We start from the raw sequence: 20,561 nt of genomic DNA on the forward strand, positions 1-20,561 counted from the left end.
TATTTTTCGTTATTTGTTATTTTGCTGGTATTATGGTTTGAACTCAGGGCTTGCATGCTGGCTTGGCTCTTTCTCTCAAGGCTAGACATCTACCTGGAGCCACAGTTCTACTTCCTGCTTTCTTTTTTTTTTTCATTTTATTTTATTTTATTTTATTTGTGGCAAGGTACATTTCTTATCAAGCATTGTATCCTCCTCCTTTGTTTCCCCTTCCCATCCCTTCCCAGCCTCCCCCTGCCGTCCCCCACCCAATCCTCCCTCCCCACCAAAGTTGTAAAGTTCGTTTTCGACATGACAACTTGTACTTCTTATTGTGGCAACGGGTTCACCTGTATCCTTATTTAAACGACTTGTTTTTCCCCTTCCCCTCCACAAATTATATCGACATCAAATACAGTAAAAGCAGGGGTTATACTGTGGGGGAGGGACATAAAAACAACATAGAAATAATCTTATAAATGCGTTTGAAACAAAAGCATGAAAGAAAAAAACATTTAAATACATATCTTAGGTTTCATTTTCCTAAGATTCCATGATTATCTGAACTTTTATAGTAATTTTTAAATTCTATCTATGTATCTATCTATCTATCTGTCTGTCTGTCTGTCTGTCTATCTAATTATCTAGCTATCTATGTATCATCTATCACTTGTTTCTGCAGAGACCCTTAGCTATAATAACTTTGAATATCACAGGATCTCTTGAGATTTAAATGAATTTGATGTATCTTAATCCATTTATATTTATTGATGTGCTTATTTTGTAGTCTTTGCACACTTCACGTCCTTTACTTGCTCCTGAATCCCCATGACACAATGTTAGTACTTTTTTACTTCTTGAGCTGGTCCGAGGGCGTGAACTCAGGGCCTGAGCATTGTCCTTGAGCATTTTTGCTCAAGGCTAGCACTCTACCACTTGAGCCACAGCACCATTTCTTGTTTTTTGGTGATGTTAATTGGAGGTAAATGTGACATGGATTTTTCTGGTGTGTGTGTGTGTGAGTGTGTGTGTGTGTGTGTGTGTGTGTGTGTGTGTGTGTGTGTGTGTGTGTGTGTGTGTGTGTGTGTGTGTGTGTGTGTATGTAATGGATATTTTCTGTCTGGGTGGGCTAGCTTATAACCATGATCCTTGGATCTCAACTTGATGAGTAGTAAGGGTTACAGACATGAGCTACTTCAGTCAGGTTTGATGTCAGTAATCTTTGATAACTTCTTTGCTATTTGGCAAGAAAATATCTTCCAGGTTTAGTTTTTATGTTTCCTTCTCGTCACCAGACTTAAGGGGAAAATAAAAATACTGATTTTTTTTTTAGGTTAGAATGTGAACTTGAGTTTCTTCATTATTATTAACTACAGGACTTCAAAAAGCACTGGTTCTGGATCCCAGTCTGTACTACACAGGAACATATCTACCTTGGGCCATATCCACCTTCACTAGCAATATTTAAGGAGCTGGTTTAAGCCACTTGACCAACCTTAAGTGTTATAATTTTTATTGTAATACATTGTAGTGCAACTCTACTCTCTGCAAGAGATAAACTCAGTACATAGATTCTGTCCTATAAATGCCACTTTGACAAATGACATTACTTTTCTTTTTATGTTTATGTTTATTTTATATTTTATTTTTAGTGTATTTTTAGTATGTTAAAGTAGTTGTGTTAAGGAATTGCCGTTCAACAAAGCAATATATGAGTACAATGCATCTTGATTAATATTATCCATTTCATCATTTCCCCCATCCCTCCCAATTTCACCCCTTTCTCAGTTTTGTAAGATAAACATTGAATTTTATGACTGCATTCTTCCCTGTTCTTCATTTGTCTAGCTCCCTTTCTTTGATCCTTTTCACTTTTGAATACTCGTTTCCTGTTGTTTATTTTGTTGGACTGTGAGTCAGCCTTTCTTAGCAATTACACTCTGAGTTCATTCCTGATTCTACCAGATTTTGGCTGATACATTTGTGTATATTTGCATAACATTGAAGATGTTTACTTATATTTATAAATGAATTCTAGCTTTCATATATGAGAGAAAACATACATCTTTGACTCCCTGAGCCTGATTTCTTTTAGTATGATATTTTCTAGGTCTTTCCATTTTTTTGCAAATGATACAATATTATTCTTTCTAAAGGATAAGTAAAATTTAGTTATATAAATTTCTTTACCCATTCATCTATTGAGGGCCACCTGGGCTGATTCCATACCTTGGCTGTGGTGAACAGTGCTGCAATAAACATGGTTGTGCAAGTGACTTTACTGTATCCTAGTTTGTAATCTTTAAGAATAGAATTGCTGGATTTTACTGTAGTTCTTTGAGGATCTTCCATATTGTTTTCCAGTGTAGTTGAAAAAGTTTACACTCTTACTAACATTGTACTAGAGTTACTATTCACTCACATCCATACTAGAATCTGTTATTATCTGTATTATTGATGATGTCCAACTACTAATAACAGGCTGGTCTATGGGTCTTCATCTTCCTGCCTCTACCTCCAGAGTTGGGATTTCAGGTGAGTGCCATCATGCCCAAATTGTTTCCTATTTTAGAACTGTCAGGTTTCTTTTTTCTTCTTTTTTTTATTGTGAAAATATTGTACAGAAGGGTTACAATTAATGAGTACATTTCTTATCAAGCATTGTAGCCTCCTCCTTTGTTTCCCCTTCCCAGCCCTTCCCATCCTCCTCCCGCCCCCGCAATCCTCCCCACGCTGCCCCCCCACCAAAGTTGTAAAGTTCGTTTTCGACATAACGACTTGTACATCTCATTGTTGCAATGGGTCCACCTGTATCCCTATTTAAATGATTTGTTTTTCCCCTTCCCCTCCACTAATTATACCAACAGCAAATACAGTGAAAGCAGGGATTATACTGTGGGGGACGGACATACAAAGCAACAAAGAAATAATCTTATGAATGTGTTAGTAACAATCACATGAAAGAAAAAAATTTGAATACATATCTTAGGGTTCATTTTCCTAACATCACCTTATCTGACCTTTTCTGCTTGACTCATACATATACTAGATATTGGAAATAAGGTAAACCATGGAACCTATGTTTCTTTGGGCTTGGCTTACTTCACTTAATATAATTTTTTCCAAGTCTTTCCATTTCCTAACAAATTGGGCAATGTCATTCTTTCTGATGGAGGCATAGAATTCCATTGTGTATATATACACCGCATTTTCTTGATCTATTCATCTACTGAGAGGCATCTGGGTTTGTTCCATATGTCAGCTATGGTAAATAATGCTGCAATAAACATAGTCGTGCTGGTAGCTTTAGTGTGGTCTTGTTTGTAAATATTTGGGTAAATGCCCAAAAGTGGGATTGCTGGGTCATAGGGGAGCTCTATGTGGAGTCTTTTGAGGAACCTCCATACTGCTTTCCAAAGTGGTTGAACAAGTTTACACCCCCACCAAAAATGTAGTAAGGTTCCCTTCTGTCCACATCCCCTCCAGCCTCTGTTGTTATTAGAGTAGATCTGTCAGGTTTCTCTGCACATGTATTTTCCCATAATCAGTGATAGGTATCATCATTAGTTTTGCTGGTCTTGGGCTTTAACGTAGGACCTGGGTGCTTTCCCTGAGATTATTTTACTTGAGGCTAGCACTACATCATTTGGACCCATAGCTGTTGGGAGCCGACAGTAAAACTCCAAGGTCATCTTGACCCTTGTGCTCACTTGAAGGCACATACAAGGACCTGGCTTTCATGAATAACACCAGGTGTCCGGGTTTGCCTTGCTATGTCTGTAGAATTTTCTTTACTTTCTATCAGTTGACCTTGTCTTGTTTCTTTCTGCACCCTTGTTTTTATTAAAGACTTTTCTTGCTTTTCTGCACTATGGTGACCTTAGGTTACCTCTTGACTTCTAATAGTATAAATAAGGAGAGTTAAAAATAAACGGGGCTGCAGTCTTGAGCTGCAGACCTCCCAACCCCATCCTTTGTCTTATGTCTTTATTTTTCCGTCCTCGCCCCCTAAATCAGGAGTTCCTTTCGTTGCCGGCTAGTTCCGGCACATAGCACCAATTCCGGTAGTTAATTGGAAATTAAAATCTCACAGGCTTTCCTGCTCATGCTGGCTTTGAACCATGATCCTCAGATATCAGCCCCTTGAGTAGCCAGGATTACAGGTGTGAGCCACCAGTGCCTGCCTGATATCATCATTTTTAAATGTATGCTTCTCAAAAGTATGATAAAGTGCTAACCTAGTATCTCAGACTATGTCCTTCTTTGGAAGTAGTATTACTTAAAATTAACATGAGAGTAGAGTGGTACATTTATCAGAAATGATCAGCATCCTTAAAAGGAAAGAGACAAATAAAGTGATACATGCAGAGAGAAGATACTAGAAGAAGATATCAGAGTGGTAAAGTGCAAGACAAGGAATGTGAAAAGTTCATGGCCACCACAAAAGCTAGAAATAAGCAGGAGGAGCAAAGTTCTGCTGACACCTTTGACTTCAGCCTTCTAATCTCCAAAACTGTGAGAGTGTTCATTTTTCTGTGTGTGTGCTGCAAGCTGCTCACTTTGTTATCCTTTGTTACAGTGACATTCAACACCAAATATAACCATCTTTACCAGTGATGTACTCTATGAACCAGTTTAATTATATAATAATAGAGGATTTTTTTTTGGTCATGAGTCTTGAACTCTGGGCTTGGATGCTGTCCTTGAGCTTTTCAGCTCAAGGCTAGTGCTCTATCAGTTGAACCACAGCACCACTTTGGTTCTCTGGTGGTTAATTGGAGATAAGAGTATCACAGACTTTCCTGTCTGGACTGGTTTTGAACCATGAATCTCAGATCTCAGCCTCCTGAGTAGCTAGGATTACAGACGTAGCTAGGATTACAGACAAGAGCCACCAGCACCTGGCTAATAGAGGATTTTTAAAAGGTAAATTTAATGTAGATTTCTTTTTGATTTTGTTGTTGCTTTTCAAATTGGAAAATAGTTTTTTGTTTTTGTTTTTTTTGGTCAGTCGTGGGGCTTAAAATCTGGGCCTGGGTGCTGTCCCTCAGCTCTTCAGCTCAAGGTGAGCGCTCTACCACTTGAGCTACAGCACCTTTTCCAGTTTTCTGGTGGTTATTGGAGATAGGAGTCTCACGGTCTTTCCTGCCTGGGCTGGCTTGAATCGGTACATACATTTCAATTGTTTGCAAAGTTGGGCATTTTCAGTTGTTGCAAAGTCTTTTTTGGTCTAGATTATTTCTCTTTGCCTCTGTCTTTTTGTCTTTGCAGTGAAATTTTAATAACTTGCAATGCTGTATATTTAGTGGAGTATTACATACAGTTCAGTTTATTGTGCTTACTTGTGACAAAATATAAACCCATTTTACTCATGTTGATGTTGTTGAGATGCATTTTTATTTTACTCCAGCATATTTATAATCTTGTGTCTCTAGCGGTCAGTGTGGCTTAAAGAAATTTTGTTCTGCTTCATTTCAGACTACATTGAATTAACATTTAGTTCAAAGCACCTTAATCACTGTGATGATAAAAATAATGGCCAAGGGAACAGAAGTCAATTAAAATGACAACTTCTACAAACATTATCTTATACAATGATATTGATTTTGGTACATAGAAATTTTGACTGAGCCCATGGACTTTAATATTCTTGGAAATATTTGAAGTATTTTTCCCTTTATCATGGAAATTGTTACCACTTTTGTTTAAAAAATACATGAATTATTCTTCTAGTTTCCTTTTAGAAATAGATTTGTGCCTCTATTCAATGCTATTCAGATAGACACCTCTGACAAGCCATATTATTTCTTCATGAAGTTGATTTGATGCAATTATATGTATGTTTCCATATTTATGTTGTGTTTAAAGAAGAGGCATTATGAAATTCTTGGGATGTATAGACTTGTCATGGTTTAACTAGGATGCTATTGAAAAGTCTATCATAGCTCTGTCACAACTATCTGCTTTAATATCCACCACACTTTTAAGACTTCTTTAGCTCTCTAATTTCTTCTTCTTCATCTCTTTCTGTCTTGATTTATTGGGATAATATAAAGGTGAATTGCTGATAAAATTGTAGATTTGGTTAGAATTCTTAGATGACTTCATTTATTAAATACTCTTCAATGAACACATGGTAATGGTAGGAAGAGAGGAAAGAAGACAAGTTTATATTATTTTAGGGATGGGCATCAGCAAAGTGAACAAGTGCTCCCAGGGGCCACAGCATGAACAATTTCGCATTTATTTATTCTCTTGTAAACTATAATCAAATATATGTTAGTAATTACATTAATATATAACAATGTAATATATAATATGGAATAATTACATTTGTTAGAGATTGTATTTATTTGATTGTATATGTTGTAGAATCCATTGCTGCATATTGTAGAAACAGTAAAGAAGGGCTGACTAGAGCATCAACATGCTGAAGGCAATAGAAAGCAATATCAACTACTTGCTACAGCAACATATACTGTATACTAAGATCAAAATGATGCAGAGATTAGCATGTCTCCTGTATAAGGATGACAAACAAATTGCTAAAGCATTTCATATTTTAAAATATTGCAAGTGTATATCTATATGGCAAGGAAAGGAATAATAAAATGTGTAGAGCCAAACTCTCTATTTCTAGAAGTCTGGGACCACTTAGAATATGAAGAAATGCCTATATATACTTTAATAGCTCCTAAGAGATTATTGTTTGTCTCCTTAGTCCATATGTAAGGAACTCATTTAGTGTGCAGAGCAGTTTTGTAGTTGTAGGAGATATTGTGAGATATTTAACAGAGTCCAGTTCAGAGTTTGATGCAGCATATCAGGAAGGTTCTAGAAAATACTAGAAATATGCAGAGGAGGAAGGAGCTGGAGTGATAGGAAAATAGTTAAAGGAAAGCTATTTTTCAGATCCAGTATCCTTTGAGTTCACACCTTACTTTGATTTTTATGTGTAGCCATGTAAAAGAGTTCTAGCCATGTAATATTGTCAGTCCCATGATATGTGCTATTTTCAGGCCTCATCTACAAAACTCTCCTAATCATTATCCTTTCTCTTCTTGCACTAGTGACACTGGAAGCCAAATATCAAAGTTAAGCAGAATCCGTGGCAGAATCTGTATTCCTACATCAAGAGAAGAGCTGCTTGACTATCATGAATACCTAATTTGGACTTTAGGAGAGAAGAAACAAACTTTTGTCAAGCCACTGATTTTTTAGTTTTGTTCTTCAAATCACTGTTATTATCATTATTATCTTTTTATTAATTTTGGTTTATTAGTCAAAACAATATACCTTTCTAAAATAAAACTCAGTATATCATGTTAACTGTCATGAGAAGATGAAAAGAAAAAACGTCCCCACCCTCACTTCCCCACCTTATCCAAGCTGATGTCATAGTTGAGAATAGAATTGTAGTTACTAGAAGTTGGGGAGAATAAGGAGAATGTGACCATAGAGGAAGGCTCAACAGTAAGTACCAACTTACAGTTAGGATCAAGAAATTCTGATGTGCCATTATGGAGATAGGTGATTTAGATGATGAGAATTTATTGGTTATTCCCTGAAACTAGAAGAAAATAGTCTGAAAATTTTCAGCAGAATAAAATGTTTGTTTTTCTGCCACAGAAGCATATGTTTAAGTAATAGAGAACAAGAGTCTGGAAAGTAGGGTGCAGCAAAATATAGACAGTAAAGACGTCCTGGAGTCAGAATATAATACAACTGGTTAAACTATAATATTGAGCAAAAGGATCAAAAAGTTAGTTGTCTCAGTTTATAGAGCCTGAAGTAAACCTACTGAAGTGTAAAGGTAAGGAGAGTGGTAATATGTCTTAGGATAAGAAAGATTTGTTATTGTTTCTGCATTGGTGGAAGTGACAATGGATGGGGTGGGAAAATTGTGGTTGAGGTCAGAGTGGAGGCAGAGATTTCTTTCCAGGAGAGGCTAGTTGAACACGTGAGCTGGTGGTGCTGGTGATAAAGGAATAGGCTGAAAAAAACGAGCCACGGGAATGTTGATGACTGTGGGAGCACTGAGGAAAGGGAGAAGCTGGAGATAACTTTTAGGTCTATACTTTAGAGCAGTGAGTGTTCCTTTGCCACATGAGTTTGAGGCATACAGAAAAGGAAAGAAATTACCATAGTATCTAATATGTTCTACAAAGATAAAAAGAACAGTTAACATCAAACTACAGCAGCATTCCTCATGTTCACAAATCCATTTTGTCTTCCTAGGTACATAAACTATATTTTCAATCCTTTCTTGGAGCAAGGTAAAATAATATGGTTAAATTCTAGACAACAGCACATAGTTGTAAATGGTATATGCAATTTCCAGCTCAATCCATAAAATCCTGTATTTTATTCCCCAGCATCTGTTCTGTGGCAACCTTGGAAACTACATATTCCAAATGTTAAACTGCAATATGGAAGAATCCTGTCTCTGTAAGTCACCATTTAGATGAATGAGAGCTTTCCTGAATAGCTATGCAACCAACTGAACTATGACTTAAAGTACAAATTAATATTTATTGTTTTAACCATAATGAACATAGTGTGTATTTAACCAGAATAGCCAATGACACAAATACTTTGTTATTAAGCAACTTTAAGTTTAATGTAGCATCTGTTTAATGGATGGGCTAGCCCTAAAATCAAACTTCATTCATACTCTGGTGGAATAACCCGTGATATCACAGGTTATTGTTCCAATAGGATTTTAGAACCTTTTCCTGTTTATTCTCCTATTTTTCAATCTTAGTTGGTAAATTCTGGTGGTTAGATTTTAAAATAGAAAACTTGATGGTGTATTTTGTCTATTACTTTCTTATTTGAAAAAAATCCTTTAACTGGTAAAAGAGGCTTAAAGTATAGATCTTATTTTACAATATCTTGTCTGATATACTGCTTGGTGTGTTAACAAATATAGTTTAGAGCCTCTCTTATTTTTTCTTTATTTGACAGCCAGTAAGATTTCTGGTACTGTTACATTTATGACTTCATAAATTGGAAATGTGGTCAGAAAGAGAAAACCATTATCACTTAGGAACTCATTCTGCAACAAGATTTTTACCCAAGATTTCATTGGAATTATGGTCTATATGTAGAATCTACCTTGATGGTTTAATGTTGAAATCTGAAGTGAAAGAATTAACTCTGAATGTACTTTTGAAACCTCATTATTTTCATCATAGATTGAGTAATAACAGGCAACATTCTGATTATAGAAACTAGGTAGAAATGATCTCTGTAAACTAAATTGCTAACCTTAGTTTATTTCACTTAGTGTATCCATTGAATGAAATTTTGGTGTGCTGGAAAGTGGCAGTTAAGATACAGCTTAAACATTTTCCCAATATGAATCTGTATTACATTTGTGATTTTTGTGCTAGTGGATATTGAACCTGGTATCTTAAGCATGGTAGATAAGCACTGTCATTAAGCTATATCTCTAATCCTATATATATATATATATATATATATATATATATATATATATATATATATATATAATCCTTTATATATATATATATATATATACACAAAGATATATGAACATTTAAAACAGAAGCAACACAGAAGTGTATAGAAGTGAAGTGCATCTCAAAACCTATCAATAATAAAGAACTGTTAAAATTCTGAAGTAGATTTTTATGCCTTCTTTATTTCCATACACAAAATAGTCCTCAGACATATATACAAACACACACATAAATAGAATCAAAATACAGATGTTTGTAATTTACAATTTTACTCACAAGCCTGAAATGTGGTTGTCTCATGTCTGTAAAGAAGAATCACTTTAAAAACACTATGAAATAATCTTTTATAGAAAATACAATAATATAACTAGTGTGGAACACTGAGGTTTCTAGTTTTTCACCATTGTGAGAAATACTGCCATTAACTAATGTGTATATATTTGGGTTTTTGTGAGTAGTGTAAATTGCTATGGTGAATTTGCTTGGAGGGAGGAAAACACATTTAATATTTCTAAATTTAATAGTATTGGAAAGAGTGTATCTATTATGACCAATGCATAGGAAAGGCAGTAGAGAGGATAATGCCTACTATTATAGAAACTGAAATAAAGAAGTCCATGAATGAATTTGTGCTGTTTCTAAAAGCTATTCTGACTCCTGTATTCCAATGTTAGAGTCTGTATTCCAATGTTAGTCTCTGTATTCCAATGTTAGACAAGATTTCCTGATACACAGGAAATGAAACTAATATGTAAATGTAGTATAGGTAGAAAGACTAGAAAAGATTTTTGTTGGAGTAAGACAACTGCATAACTTGTTTGCATTCAGTCCTCTTCTCTTACTCTGAGATGATCTTGTGGAATCTGAGATTACACTTGAGGTACTATAGGATTTGTGAGGTTCTCCATGAGTTCCTCACATATTCTATCTGATTGCTTCACTGTTGTTTTATTTCCATGTGAAGAAGCTAGTAGCCTTTACTGTATTCATTTCCTTCTCTTCTTTCTTCTGCCTGTGTTAGCTGAAAAATACTCTGAAATGTTGAATGAGAAGTTGGAGTAGAGTTAGAGTTGAGAAACTAGGTTTGAGAGTCTCTATTATAGCAGCATTGACAACAAGAAAAACAAATTAGAGAACTAAGGGATCATCGCTGGTTTGTCTTTTGCTTTCTGAAGGTCTGATGTAAAACACATCTGCATTGTGTAATGTGTTTTTTAGATCCAGGCTCTTTCTTTTGTGGTTTCCAGGGTTGTACTCTAAAATGCCTCAGCTTAGAAGAGAGACTCATTTTCTACTGATTATAATTTGTTCTGCTTTCAGTCCATGTTCACATGATATTAGCCTTATTACATGGAGACAAGAAAAGTGAGTCAGCACACAGTAAGTATAACTGTATGTAGAAATCAGGCCTGGAGTCACTTCACATCTCTACGGCTAACTGCTGTGTCAACTTGACAAGATTGTCAATAATTTAGTATCTTAGTTTTCTTGTTTATAAAATAAGGATAAGAATATGACTTTTCAGGCCTGGGAAGGTGGCTCAGTGGTAGAGCGCTTGCCTTGCATGCTTGAGGCCTTGGGCTCAATTCCTCAGCACCACATAAGCAAAAAGAAAAAGGCTTGAAGTGGAGCTGTGGCTCAAGTGGTAGAGCGCTAGCCTTGACCTGAAGAGCTAAGGGACAGCGTCCAGGCCCAGAGTTCAGGCCCATGACCGGACCCCCCCCCCAAAAAAAAAGAATATGTCTTTTCAGCAAAAGATTATTTCATAGTTTTTCAAAGTTATTCTTATTTACTGACATGAAACAACAACTGCATTTCAGGTTGCTGAATAAGTGACTATATGTAAAGGCACATAGCACATTCTTTTTTTGGGGGGATGGGGGGTGTTCTGATTGTGGGGCCTGAACTTGGGGCCTGGATTGCTGTCCCTCAGCTCTTCAGCTCAAGGCTAGTGCTCTACCATTTGAGCCACAGCACCACTTCCAGCTTTTTTCTTTTTGCTTATGTGGTGCTTAGGAGTCGAATCCAGCGCCTCATGCATGGAAGGCAAGCGCTCTACCACTGAGCCACCGTCCCAGCCCCCATAGCATATTCTTAAGAAGTGAACCCAGGCTCTGGGGGCTCACATGTATAAGCTTAGCTGCTCAAGAGGGGTTTGGAGTAGGAAAATCAGTGAGATTCTTACCTTCAACTAATCAGAAAAATGTTGGAAGTGAAGGTATGGTCAACTGAGAACTTGAGAATTCCAAGCCATGAGTTGAAACTCAGTTCTAGCACAGGAAAAAAAGAGATAGATTCTAGTATTAGTGGTAGTTGCACTGGGAATAGAATCATCAATCATGGCTATTGACATGAAAAATACAGAGAATACCTTTAATTGGTACAAAGAATGTGTATAGGAATTTGAGAGAATCAGCTTACTTTCAGTAAAGTTGAAAAAGTAACAATTCATGAAGAAAAATGCATTTGAGTAGGGTCCTAAAAAATGTGTTCCTTTTCCACTAAATCTGTGAAGAAAAATGCAATTTGCAGAATAGGGTGCCAGAGGGAACAAGGATATTGCTGAAGAAATTTGGTGAAATTTGACCTGAAATGCAGTGCCAATTAAGACAAATAGCAAGCTGATAAAAGTTATAAATGAGGGCTAGGGACTTGGCTCAGTATTGAGTGCTTGTTTAGCAATTACAAGAAGTTAATTCCAGCATCATGCACAGAAATCTTAAAATTGAGTAGTCTATGATTTATAAATAAATGACTGTGGTTCTTGTTTTGCTGTATGGGGAATGTGCTGTTCAGATGGGAGAGAACCTTGCCCAGGCCAGTGAGGAGCTGTTCAAAATTTGACCTCCTCTATCCTGAACAGGGAAGTGAAGAAGCTTTGAAGGGGGAGTTTATAGTTTCCTGACACTTTGAAGCACATGGATAGATTTATTTCTACTTCCTCTAAGGGAGAACTTCTCCTAACTCATTTTTCAGGACATAAGGAGTTAGAAATTACCCTGCTTATGGAACCAGACTTATTCTCACTTTTTATTTATTTCAGAGCCCAGTTTCTGACATTTGTATTTGCTCTTTATTTGAGGGCTTGTGAAATCTTATCTCTTTGGTTTGCTTGACTTAATCGCCCATTTTAGAACATGGATCTGCTTTTTCCCCCTGATTTTGAGGCTTCCTATGGAAGTTGACTCCTGCCTCATGGAACCTCTAGTCAAACAAAGCCCTGGATTCTCTTTTTAGCTTGATCCCAGGAGAACCTCAAGCGATGGAACTGTGGGATAATCTTTAAATGGGACAGACCAACTGTATCCAAATTTGTGTTTGTCAGCGAATGCTTGAATGACCTCATCTAGAACACTCAGTGTCTGTATATCTCAGACTGTCTTATTTGAAAATTGATTATAATAATCATAGTACCAGCCTCATGAGGTTATTGTTAGGATTTAATTGAGTAAAACTATGTCTAGAAAATCATTTCTTAATAATGTTAATGTGTTAGAATTTATTATCTATTGTAAGGGGTTCCTGTGGGTACAAGAAGATCAACATTAATTTGACCTAGGGGAGCAAAGAAGACCTCTAAAGAGATAATGATCTTTGAACATAAATTTGATCAACAGATCATTTCCTAAGGGATGCAATGAAGGGAAGGCAATCCAAGAAGAGAGAAAGCTGATGAAATGGTTCAGGTATGAAAAATTTAAGAAGTGTATTATGTGTGGAGCTCTGGATAAATTGTGGAAATGGGGTGAGGATGGAGAAGTTAGGGCAAATGATGTAGCTGAAGAGGGTGGGACAAAGGGAAACTGGGAAGGATTTTCAGGTTAAACCAGTGATTTGTAGTTTAGTTCTGGAGAAGCAGGATGCTAGTGACATTATTTAGGTAGGGAAATAACCATGATGAGGTTTGTAAGGTTCCCCTGGTTACAGTGTGAAAGATCGATTGCATTGAGCTTGAATGTTGGCAGGGAGTCACATTTAAGGAGTTATTTCATTTACTCATGGAGATAAATTAATGTGAGTTCTGTACAGTGGGTCATTAATATCACCTATGCTTTCTTTCCTTTGTTGTGGTGATAATTGCAATTCTCATACATTGCTTTTGTTCCACGTAGTCATTAGTCATTAGTTGACTTGAAAACCTTTATGCAAGCAAAGGATTTTAAAGTGTTGAAATGTATTTGACATGGTACTGAAGCTTTAATTGTGGCTATGATTCAAATCACCCCAGAATTAAGTCCATCCTTTGCTTTACTTGTCCCACCATTAGTAGTATCTCCGGGTGAGTGACCTCTTGGCATTTTTCTGCATGTGTTGGTTGGATTTAGACAGATTTCATTAAACATTTCGTTTTACTTGGCTTGCTTCAGGGTAAAGTCCAAAAGAACTCTCGATATTTGTTCCTTCCCCCCCTCTTCAGCTAACCTATGATTATTTTCTCAAATGGATCCTTTCACACATAGAGTCATTTAAAGAATTTTACCATCTTTTGATTCTATCAGTCTATCAAAAACTTTGTACAAGCTCTAAACAAGTCTGGAATTTGAAGTTACATGTCCTGTCAAAACATTTTTTTTATTTATAAACTCATTTTTCTTTGCTGTGTACTTCTGAAAAAATAGCATTAGCTCTCTATGGTTTTAGAAATTCCTTTTCTTTCAGAACAGCTAGGAAAAAACTACAAATAATAAAACAAAATAATCTGTAACAGACTGTTTTTTTTTTAATAAAAGGGGGGGGGGAACCTCATTTCAGAGAGGTAAGGTTGGTCAAGCATTTTAGGTAATGAGAAAGGGAATTTTTCTTAGCCAAACAGAAATGAGGGTTTTAGTGCTTTTAAGGGACTTCCAGAAAGTATTGGTGACTCCTCTTCGTTTTGATGTCTTTTCTGAGTCTCTCTGAATATGTTAGAAAGATCCAAGTAATTAAAGATCTTCAGTGTCTCAGATGATAAGGATTATCACTAAACTTTCTTTTTCCCACCTATATTGCCAACTTCTTTTAGAAAAGAAATAGTATGTGCATCTAACCTTTAGAGGGTCTTAAAGGAATAGGAGGGATTTCTTCACAAATCTGGACAAATTTAAAATACGAAATACAAAGCTCTATGGAATATTACTGGGATAAATGTATAACTAAAGAAAAGAAGTAAAAATTTCCCCACGTTTCTGTAGGTCAGTGAAATGTTAATAAATGTTGAGGGTAGCCTGTGGAAAGTTAATATGGTTAGGTGAGTTAAGGAATGTTCTACCCATCTTAAACAGAAAGCTAATGAGGATTATAGACAAAGAGGATTATAGATACCCAAAAGGAATAGATTTTCTGCTTATTTGACCACACAATGTTTTTCATGGGGTAGGTCAGAGGACCAGAACTCCTCATTTGGAGCACTAAGAAAATGTTTGGGTACATAAAACTAACATGTTTTAACATTAGAAGTTAAGAGTTTTCAGGCATAAATTCTAGTTGAAATCAAATACAGTGGGATACTGCAAAGCCATTGAAATTCAGGTTATTTTTAAGACATAAAAAATGAATATTCTTGGGCTGGGAAGGTGGCTCAGTGGTAGAGCACTTGCCTTGCATGCATGAGGCCCTGGGTTCGATTCCTCAGCACTACATAAGCAAAAAGAAAAAAGACAGAAGTGGCGCTGTGGCTCAAGTGGTAGAGTGCTAGCTTTGAGCTGAAGAGCTGAGGGACCGTGCCCAGGCCTAGAGTTCAGGCCCCATGACCGGATTCCCCCCACCAAAAAAAATGAATAATCTTGGGGGACTTACTGGCTCTGAATTGCTGTGGATGGCTTTAGGATATATTGTACTCTGACTCTTCCCATCACACTTTAACTAGACCTTACTTGCTTGGCACAGAGCATGAAGACTTTATGCTGGTTGTTGAGTATTTATCAACGACTTCTAGAATCTTACCAAAAATCATATGTGTCTTCTGAAATTGAACATGACATTGTAATCATTAATATGATTTACATGATGAAGTTAATAATAGAACTAATTTTATTTCTATATATGTTGACATACTCTGCTAATTCATAGATTAATTCCAAAGAAGGTGTACATAGTTTTGTTAGATTAACAATATGTGACTAAATTTAGAATTTCAAAGGCTAATAGAGTCTTAATATTAAGATCCATAGCAGTTGAAAGCTACTTATTATTGTATTTTTAAAAATAGTATTTTTAGACATATATAATGGACTTTTAGAAAAGGCAAAAACCACAGAAAACCAATGTTTTCTAAAACACACACACACACACACACACACACACACACACACACACACGAATGTTTTACCTATTTATGCAAATCTAACTCCGTAAGTTTAAATAGTGACTTACTTATATTTTTAATGCTGGATTACGGAATTTGAATTTCAAGAAATTTGAACAGGATGAAATGACTAAATTTTGTAGAGGTAAATGTTATATTCTCTATTTAGAACTGTTAACTATCTCACTCACTGTGGAGCAGAATAATTTTACTTAGCACCAAGTATCAAAAATATCCTGGGCTTACCCATACAGTAAATGTGCACTCAAGTTACAAAAATGAGTCTAATAGGTGAAAGGGATGGCATCAGGTTCAACCCAACAATAGCTTTTAGTGAAGAAGTATAAGGTTGTCTCAGAATATTCAGAGGAATGAAATCAAGATAGGAAGAAATTTCCTATTGTGCTATAGGAAACGAAGCTAAAATTTTATGTTTTCTGAAACTCTAGGAAAACAAAGTTATAGAACACGATATATGCTTCAAATGGCAAGATTCAATCAGTAGATAGAAGCTCTCAGGGAATGGATTATATAGCTCTTTCAAAATAGTCTGACACTAGAACATTGAGGAAGTAATTAGGTTGGCAAAAGATTAGAGATTTCCCTGATATTATTGCTTCCATAGTGTGTAGTTCAATTTTAGGAAAATGTATTGAACATCTATAACATCTCTTCTAAATTTATGATTATAGGCTCGTAAACGTAGAATTAGGTGCATTAACTAATAGTTTTAATTAGGTGACAATCAAAGGACAAGGGAAAATTTTGGAAGGAACTTGGAAATAGTACTGAGGAGAAATGAAACAAAATATTATTAAAATGAGTTTTAAGAGTTTTCTTGAGCATAGTCTGACCTTGCTGTGGAATTTTCTTGAGAGCTATTTGCCTACTTTATGGATATCCACCAATGTGCAGCCATGGGTAAGGTTTTGAGGATAGATGTGTTTGAAATGGGATACATGAAGAAAAGTCTAACTACAGGACTATTAACACCATCTCTTATTTGTATACGCATCCTATGTGCCTTCTATATGTAACACCTAGGATATTATAGTAGTGAAATAATTCAGTGAGACTGTAAGAATTTCTTGTATGCCAGAAAAGTTCTACACTGAAATTGGCTTTGTCTTCTAGAGTAGTGTAGACAATAGTTTTCACTCATAATTTCTTTTGGGGGGGAGGAGAGGGTCCGGTCATGGGACCTGAACTCTGGGCCTGGACGCTGTCCCTCAACTCTTCAGCTCAAGGCTACTGCTCTACCACTTGAGCCACAGTGCCACTTCCGGCTTTTTTCTTTTTGCTTATGTGGTGCTGAGGAATCGAACACAGGGCCTCATGAATGCAAGGCAAGTGCTCTACCACTGAGCCACCTTCCCAGCCCCTTCACTCATAATTTCTTTGAGGTTGATTTTAATTCGTTTCATTAATCCGTCATTCTAAAAGGAAGGATTTTCTTTCTTCAATTGAGATATGTCACAGTGCTCTAATTTACTTGGTTTTTTATTAACTTGTGAAGAAAGAGGGCAAACAAATGTTTCAATATTAGTTTCAATAGTTAAACATTATTAAACTGGTTGCATTAATTTACATTCATTAATAGCAAATGCTTTTATTGCAAGCCATGCATTTTCTAATTAGGAATCTGAGGTTAATATGTTACTTAGGACTTAGGTAGGGATTTTAAATTTTATTAACTGCTTAATTCATCCTATTCTCTGGCTACAGTTGCCTTTCAAAGGTTTAGAACCAGAAGCTGTGACTGTTTTCTATGGAGGGACACTAGTCACTCACCTACTTAGAACGTCGAATAGAACTGTTTTCTATTGTGGTTGGAACAGTGTTGGCCTTTGATGCTGACATTACTGTGACCTTTGGAAATCATGTTAAGTGAGGTAAGGCAAGAACAAAAAAGCAAATGCTGCATAATCTCACTCGTGGTAGGACTTAAATGTTCAGAAATTGAGAATAGAACAGTGATTTTATAAGAAATAGAAGTTAGGAATGGGAATGGAGAGATGGAAAAATATTGCTCCGTATGTAGAGAGTTATAATTCAGTAGAAGTAACTTGTAGTGTTCATGGTAGACTGACTACGGAAATATATACATGTTTCCAAAAGAGCAATGAGAGGAGTTTGATTGCTTTAACAGAAAGAAAGTATAACTATTTGAGGATATAGGGTTACTCTCATTGTTGGCATACAGAAAAGCCACGGAATTTTGAGGGTTAATTTATATACCTTTCCATTTTGCCAAAGTTTCAGATCAGCTCGAATAACTTGAGGGTGGAGTCTAGGGGATTATTTAAATACAAGATCATGTCATCTACTAAGAGGAAGAGTTTTTCTATTTAGATCCCCTTAAAGTTTGCATCTTGTTTTATTGTTCTAGCTAGGTATTCTAATATTATACTGAAGAGGAATGGAGAGAGTGGACAATCTGTCTCCTTCCTGAAATTTGAGGAAATGGCTTTACTTTTGCCATTAAGTATAATACTAGTTATAGTATAAGTTATAATGTAAGTTTGTCATACACAGCTTTTCTTATATTGAGGAATGTTCATTCCATGGATTCCTAGTTTCTGCAGAGCTTTCTTAATAAAGTGGTGTTGGATCTTGTCAAATCTTTTTTCTGCATCTATTGAGATTACTATGTAATTCTTATCCTTGCTCCTGTTGATGTGATGTATTACATTTATTGTTTTGTGTATATTGAACCAACTTTGCATCCATGGAATGAATCCTGTTTGATCATAGTGTATGATTTTTTTGATGAATTGTTGAAGTTGATTGGCCAGGATTTTGTAGTTTTGCATTAATGGTCATCTGAGAAATGGGTCTTGAGTTCTGTTTCTTTGATGATTCCCTGTCTGTTTTGAGGATGAGGGTTGTGCAGGCTTCCTAGAATGAGATTAGTAGTGAACTTTCATTTGCATTGAAGAGTTGGAGTAGTATCAATTGAGTTCTGCTTCAAAGGCCTTGTAGAATTCAGCTGTGAATGCATCTAGTCCTGGACTTTTCTCTTACTCTCCAGTTTTGAATTTATTTATTTTTAACATCCTGCAGCATGGAGAGCTGCTGCTGCCATGCCGCAGAGGGTGGGGCCACCTCTGGCTCTGTTTACTCTGTGAAGAAAGTTGCCCTGCCTTGGATGGTCCTTCCCCCATCTGGAAAGGTCAACTTTCCCCAGTATGGAGCTGAGTGCCAGTGGTTGGGTTGCTTTGCACTGTTGAATGGCTCAGCAGTGTCTAATTCTAAGGCCTGAGGTATCTACTGGCTGCCCTGGCTCCGTCTTTGCCAATATGAAAGATGACATTCTTCTGGGATGATAGGGGAAGAGCTACCTTCCAAACTCTGTTTTGTGAGAAGGAATGGGAATGCCTTTTTGGGTACTTACCTTCCCTTGGTTTTTCAGGCTATCTGTGATCTGCGTCCATCTGTGGTCAGCAGGATGAAGATTTTTGCTCCTGGTAAATTCAGACTGGTAGTGAATAGAAGCTGCTTGCACTCTGTTTCTGTCACCTTTTCCTCAGGCTCGGTCTACTGTTATGTTGGCAGCCACAGCCACTGCCACCTCGGTCACTGGTGTATGCTCAAATCTGCCTCCTTAAACAGGCTGCCTGAAATTTTCCTCTCTGGCCAAACTCTCTGTACTATGATGGCTCACTTGGGTGACTCTGAGCCTTGGATTTTTCACTGGAACACTAAAACTGGTTTCTTCATGATATCTCAGTTAGCTCCTAGGTGCGCCTCTGCAATCTTTGAAGTCCAAATTTTTTTTTAATTTTTTTATTGTGAAAATACTGTACAGAGGGGTTACAATTACATGGGTAAGATAGTGAGTACATTTCTTATCAATCATTGTAGCCTCCTCCTTTGTTTACCTTTCCCATCCATACCCATCCTCTCTCTCCCCCCAATTCTCCCCCCCCCAAGTTGTAAAGTTCGTTTTCTACATGACGACTTGTACTTCTCATTGTTGCAACAGGTCCACCTGTATCCTTATTTAAACAACTTGTTTTTCCCCTTCCCCTCCACAAACTATACCGACATCAAATACAGTGAAAGCAGGGTTTATACTGTGGGGGAGGGACATACAAAGCAACAAAGAAATAATCTTATATATGCATTAGAAACAAATGGATGAAAGAAAAAAACATTAAAATACATATCTAAGGGTTCATTTTCCTCACATCATATTATCTGACCTTTTCTGCTTCACTCATACATATACTAGATATTACAAATAAGGGAAACCATGGGACCTATGTTTTTTTGGGATTGGCTTACTTCACTTAATATAAGTTTTTTCCAAGTCTTTCCATTTCCTAACAAATGGGGCAATGCCATTCTTTCCGATGGAGGCATAGAATTCCATTGTGTATATATACCACATTTTCTTGATCCATTCCTCTGCTGAGGGGCATCTGGGTTGGTTCCATATCTTAGCTATGGTAAATAATGTTGCAATAAACATAGTTGTGCTGGTAGCTTTAGTGTGGTCTTGTTTGTGAGCATTTGGGTAAATGCCCAAATGTGGGATTGCTGGGTCATAGGGGAGCTCTATGTGAAGTCTTTTGAGGAACCTCCATACTGCTTTTCAAAGTGGTTGAACAAGCTTACACTCCCACCAACAATGCAGTATGGTTCGCTTCTGTCCACATCCCCTCTAGCATCTGTTGTTGTTAGAGTTCTTGATTTTTGCCATTTTAACTGGAGTGAGGAGAAAACCAGCAAGACCACAAAAAAGGCCAAGACACTGCACCCAAACTGAGAATCCAAGAACCATAGGAAGAACCCAGTTTTTGCAGCCCCCA

At 36.6% G+C, this 20,561-nt stretch overlaps 2 long non-coding RNA genes and 1 pseudogene across 15 annotated transcripts in view; 2 read left to right on the top strand and 1 right to left on the bottom strand.

Moving 5' to 3' along the window:
* The first annotated feature begins 6,446 nt into the window (after positions 1–6,446).
* Positions 6,447–6,544, top strand: LOC138825018 (U6 spliceosomal RNA; annotated as a pseudogene).
* Positions 6,545–9,745: 3,201 nt separating this feature from the next.
* LOC138825016 (uncharacterized) lies at positions 9,746–19,393 on the bottom strand. The gene is made up of 3 exons (XR_011371294.1): positions 19,142–19,393; positions 11,650–11,734; positions 9,746–10,497 (listed from the first exon to the last, which is right to left on the bottom strand). It is a non-coding gene; the product is annotated as an uncharacterized lncRNA (long non-coding RNA).
* The window catches only part of LOC138825015 (uncharacterized), a 44,416-nt gene continuing 41,320 nt past the window's right edge, over positions 17,466–20,561 (top strand). For 13 of the 14 annotated variants that reach the window (XR_011371281.1, XR_011371279.1, XR_011371284.1 and 10 more), the window contains exon 1: positions 17,466–17,639. This is a non-coding gene — a long non-coding RNA (uncharacterized lncRNA). Of the gene's footprint in view, positions 17,640–19,159; positions 19,215–20,561 lie in introns of all 14 variants that reach the window. The other variant, XR_011371285.1, reaches the window with a different exon arrangement.

Source organism: Dipodomys merriami, unplaced genomic scaffold (genome assembly GCF_024711535.1).
Source record: "Dipodomys merriami isolate MVZ:Mamm:240054 unplaced genomic scaffold, mDipMer1.0.p SCAF_1314, whole genome shotgun sequence".
Classification (NCBI taxonomy): Eukaryota; Metazoa; Chordata; class Mammalia; order Rodentia; family Heteromyidae; genus Dipodomys; species Dipodomys merriami.